This window comes from Quercus suber, unplaced genomic scaffold (assembly GCF_002906115.3).
Source record: "Quercus suber isolate HL8 unplaced genomic scaffold, Cork oak 2.0 scaffold_641, whole genome shotgun sequence".
Classification (NCBI taxonomy): domain Eukaryota; kingdom Viridiplantae; phylum Streptophyta; class Magnoliopsida; order Fagales; family Fagaceae; genus Quercus; species Quercus suber.
In genome coordinates this window covers 273,382-279,533 of record NW_027070082.1, presented here as the reverse complement: position 1 = coordinate 279,533, position 6,152 = coordinate 273,382, and positions in this window count along the sequence as shown.

Genomic DNA, 6,152 nt, shown 5'->3' with positions numbered 1-6,152 from the left:
TCTAGACCAAGAGAGATTCCAAAAAAATAAATTCAAACTAATTTTAATTATAACAATATAAGAAAACAAGTAATTTGCATTTGAAAACATCACCACAAATTGGCAAAGTATATATTAAATAATTTCGTGATTGATGATCTTATAAAATTGTATTAAGATAACAACAATATGAAATTAAATTAGAATAATGTTAAGAAAAACAAAAAAAACAAAACAAAAAACTAACCTATGTAGCTGTCCATCTACTCCTTATTCGAATCTGTAATATTCCTATACATACTTCTTTTAATTTGTTTTCAGTTTTGATTTGTATGCCAAGTTTTCAACCTTCTTAAAAATCTTGAACTAAATGAAAGATGTATGTAATTAACTAATTATGTATTTCTTATGGCATATATTTAATTCTATATATTATGAATTATGCCATGATTAGTTCTAGTTCAATGGCGGCTCTAGAAATTTTTTTCAGGATGGTCATTATAAAACTTAAATTATACAAAATGTAATAAAAATATAACTTCATATATTGATATTAAAAAAAAAAAAAAACACACACAAATATATAAAATTTTACAATTCCATTTTTCAAGTTTTCTTATTTTAAAATTGTTGCATGATAGTCTCATTATCAATACTATAAGTTACATTTTTTTTCAAAATTTTAGTTCAATAAAATTTTTCTTCGACTTTTCATTTTTGTTTGTAAGGGCCTAATATATTATTAAGGAGAGTAAAGTTTAAGGACAACGTTTGGCTACAACTCTTACTAAAAAAATTAATATGCCTATAGATTTTGAAAATATAATTGTGGAATTATATGATCTTTGTGTTTTTAAAACATATGTCAAATTTAATGTCAATCGAATATTATTTACTATTCTGTCCATAAACTGATTTTTTATGTCTAATTTTAGACTTAAAAAACTCAAAATTTTAATATTTGATTGATAACATAGTTCTTGATCTTTCATCTTATTGAAATTTTGCAAGCAAAGATATCAGAAGAAAATGTAAGCCAATGATGGATTTGTCAAAATTCACATCTCTAATAAAAAATATTAAGTGGAATTGTAACATTAATATACAACCAAGTTTATTGCCAAAGTTTAATTATGTTGGCCCAAAAAAAATTTAAAGTGGTAAGAAAAAATTTTTTCAAGGTAAAAAACCATAAAGTTCTAAAATTTATATAAAAAAAATATTTTTTTTCCAGGATCCTGTGATCACCCAAGGCCAAGCCTCAACGTGGAGCTGCCCCTGGTATAGTTAGCCTTTTGTAAATTGAGTCCCCAAATAGTCCTTTTTTAAAGCATATATAAATAAAAAAGGAGAGAGAGAGAGAGAGAGAGAGAGAGTTGTAGTTCAAAAGATACATGTTAGTATTCCAATTATATATTTTTGGTTTTACAGTAGACATCACAATGTAAGATTGAATCAAAACCAACATACAAATTTGAAGAACACCATCTTGTTAAATTGCTCCAAGCCATTAAAATATATTCACATAATTATGAATGTTTCTCTTAGAAATACTAAAAGATACCAACCAATTGATCAGTTATTAGACTCTAGTAAGTAGTTTAAACTTTTAAAGCTCTTTAGCAAAACTTGTTACATGTTTATTAATTTTTTTGAAGAGCTTTGCTTTCCCATAACATTGAAAAATAACTTAAAACTAAAACTAGATATTAAAAACCTTTTTTTTTTTTGGAGTAAAGACGGAAATTTTATTGATTCTCAAATATGCACAGACATAAATACATAATTACTTAGTATTAGTAACACCAAACTATAACATTGGTGCATTTGTCCAACTTTCAATATAAATAATGAATTTACAAAATATCCATGCTTATTTTTCAAAATGATACATGATAATTACCTATTTTGTGTGTGTGTGAGAGAGATATGATGGTAACAATAATAACAAATTTCCTTTGGGCATCCATTGATAAACCATTTTATGAAATTTTTTATGGGAAAATGAAAGAATAACTAATTATATATATATAAATATTCATAAAATTTTTTTCTAAAATGGAGTAATTACACTCCCCTCCCTTAAGGATTGGGGAGATGACACTCCACTTCAAACTTGAAGGGAAAAAACATTTTCCCCTCTTGACATCCGTATGATCAAATTTTGTTAAATTAATATTGAAAATGTTGTGTACTAACTTGCCCTTTGCTTAAGGGCAAGTTTCCAAAATTATCCTCAATTTCAGAACCAATTGTTTTAAAATTTTAATTTTAAAATATTAAGTATGACTTTTACTTCTTCTTTTTTTCAATTTCAACAGGTTATGGAAAGTGTTGTTTTAAGTGCTTTGGTGCTTTATAAATTTATCAGTTATGTTTTTACTAACCATGCATGGTTAAAATTTTGTTAAGAGATTCTTATAAAAATTTTAAAATATTTCATTTCTAATATAAATAGAAGGGGGTGAGTGTTAATTTCTTCAAACTTCAAGGGAAGAGAGTATTTTTTCCTTTCAAGTTTAGGGTGAAGTGTCATTCCCTCAAACTTTAAGAGAGGGGAGTGTAATTACCCCTTCTAAAAATTGATAATTAATAGATAGTTTAAAGGCACCCATTAACTGAACCTAATAACAATAATAAACTAGCTATTAGTTGAATGCAAGCATGAAATTTTAAAACACTTTTGTAAAATTATTTTAGCCATTTATCTCATCTAAAGGCCTTGTATAAATTTAGTTATCAAATTGGTGTTACAATTTCAAAGGCTCTTAAATTAGTTAAATCTATTTATCGTAAAACAACCGTACACCCTTAGTACGATGGTCATTCCACAAGTATAAGTACTTATAGGGTGTAGAGGGTAAAAGCTGGAGTTCAAGTCTTCAAGAAAGAGTTTTACACACATATATACTTAGATTAGGTTAAAGTAGAATTTTTATTTTGTATAAAAGCTTTATAACTTAAACTATACTTTCTACAACAACCTCAATGGGCATTAAAACACTAGATAACACACCACAAAGCTAGAGATTTCCCAATGTTTGATTAAAAATAAGAATGATGTAGATGTTTAAACTTGAAAGGACATTTATTTTGTGTGTGTGTGTGTGTGTGTGTGAATTGTGATTATGTAAATTATTATGGGTGATAAGTGCCACAAGTTGCTTTACGGTAATGTTTGTACTTTTTCTTCGCCCATCTTTAGTGTAGCTGCTCTAAAGTTCGTGTATATTTATTATCAAGAGTAAATGATCCTAACCAATAATCGCTATTTATTTACTCAAAATTTTGATGGGAGTAACTAGTATTTAGCATCATTTTTTTTTTTTTTTTGGTAATTTGATAGGAGTAACTAGTAAAAGCAATTGTCAGAAAATTTTTCTTTTGCTTTTATAGTTTTACTGGGCAACGAATTTTGATTAGGTAACCTTAGAACTTAGAAATACAATTTTTTTTTTTTTTGATAATTATCGTAGTGATAATAAGTTATGGCTAACGTTAGTAAACCATTTAAAAATATTTTTTTTTATGAAAATTTGAAAAAGTTGTCAAAAAGTTTGACATATTTTTAAATTTTTCATAAAAAGTTTTTTAAAATTGATGATTAATATATGCCTAAGGATATACGTTAACAGGATACATGAGTTATTATTGAAATAACAATAATTTTCTTTTTAATATATTAATAATATAAGTAATGTTACAGCTATAAACTCTTTTATAATATTTTTACAAATTATTAGTGTAGTTAACTTTATATTGGTTTCTACCTTGATTTACCATTAACATCACTTTTTTATTTACTACCCATCACTTCAACATTTTGTAAAAATTTTTGTAAAAAAAACTTGTATCTCTATCATTACTCTAATAATATTTGACGAGGAAAAAACTTTATTAGAACTTACCAATTGATTATAAGTAATAATTAAATTGTCTAAACAGAAAGTATAATACAGTAATATACTAGAAAAAAAAGTTTCTATCTTTAATTTAAAAAAAAAAAAAAAAAAAACAATCACACACAATTATTAATGCTTGCTGGGGATTCACCAAAATTTCTCCCCGTGGCATAGAAATAGAATATGAGCTTCCTCCTGCACTGGAAGCAGCCATAAACCAATAGGTCCCACGGCTTAACAGTTCTAACATTTATCATTCCTGACATCAGTTTCTACGGAAAACAGCACCCACCATGTACTATTCTTGTTAAATTGATAGGAGTACTATACTCTTTTTTTTTTTTTTTTTTTCTCTGCAAAAATAAATTATTTGGAGTGCGCGTTTGTTTAGCAACGCGATGTGTTGAAGTTCGCGTTGGCGTTTTTTAGCTCGTCTCGTAGTATTATTTACGAACCAGCTAAAGTATAGAAATGAATAAACAGTAATTTTTTTAAGAATCGTATGAACAGTAATAAATGAACAGTATTTTACATTTAAAAAAATATTTTATTATTGTATTTTTAGTAATAAGCTTTTAATTTTTAATAAATAAACAGTATTCAAATAGACCTGTAATATATTTAATTTGCGGTATTTTTTTGAGAGTATGGTATTTTCTTTATTTGAAAGACACGTACAAATTATTTTGAAAATTTTGCTTGTTTTCAGGAAGAATATGTACGGTTTAGTTAATGAAAATACCAACATTTTTAAAGAATTAATTTTTATATTAAAGGTAACATGAGTTTTCATTTAAATAGAGATGCACGGATTAAGTAATTTTATATGTAAAGCAAAAAAAAGATACAAATAGAAGTGAAATTAAACGTTAAAAAATTTAATTAAAAAAATAAAAAATTACCTCAAATTATATGCAGAAGTATATCATGTAAGATTTATAAAAAAAAAAAATCAACTTTAAGAATTATTGTAGACAAATAAAATAATTTAAAATAATTTATAGAATTTAATTTATTGTAAAGTTTAACTTTTGATAAGAGAATTTAGACCAAAATAGTACTTTAAATTATTGGAACTTTGTTAATAGAGTTCATGTAAAGTAAAATTAGCTTAAAAATTTTAATTATTCATAGTGCAGTGAGAACTTTTTTATTATACACATAATCGTAAGGAGAATGTATTCACTTGTTGCAATATTTTGAAAAATAAGTGACAATACAAAAAAAAAAAAAAAGCTTTTTTTTAAATAAAAAATATGCATTTAAAATAAAATATTTATTTTAATTAGTTTTAGTAGATATTTAATATAGTAAAACTAATACGCATTACACAACTTGTTTGCCCAATATGATTCAATTTATGTATGTATTACACATGCATCATAAAATTAATGTATTTTTGACATATTACTCATTAACTAATCATTAAGAATTTAAGATAGTGTAATTTACTTTAGGTTAACTATTGAAGTTTCAAGTAGTTCACAAATTATTAAAATATTTTTGATATATTAATAATATTTTTTGGTTGAAGTAATATTATTATATTTACATATATTTTTTATAATTTTATTCTTCTTCTTTTTCTCTTTTTTTTTTTTTTTCAAATTATCTTTATCAATCTGTATTATATTCTAGAAATGATTTTCGAATATGTGAATATAAAAATAATAAATCACAAATATAATATATATATATATATATATATTGGACTGTTTTCATACTGTATGAATTTAAAGGAGAAAATTACTATCATATCAGAACCACGTACAAACGTCCCTAGTGAATTAATTAGATGGGAACATTATTAGCATATACTTTTTTCTTTTCTTTTCAATTTCTTTTTTTTTTTTTTCCTTTTTCTGGTGAAATGTTTGTGATTGTTGGGATTGGGAATCTTTGTTTTTTAATTGTCTTTGTGCCACTCACACCCCTGTAGATTATATGTATTTCTATATATATATTTAGACAATTAGACTCAGATGAAATGATGCAAACAAATAGACTGCTATGATTGAACCATGACAACCATTTGATTAAAGCCCCCCACCTACCATATCGTGTGCAATGATAAGCCTGTGGATGAACAACATGTGAGTTACCAACAAAGCTAACTCCATTTTTTTCGTACTTAATAGCTAGGCTAGCCATGCAGAAATATGGGGGACTTGAAATTGAATATAGTATTGTAGTTTTTCATTATATGTAGACGGTTGAGGGTATAATAGTTATGACCAAAAAATTTTGGTACGTCAAGGTCACATTTAAGTC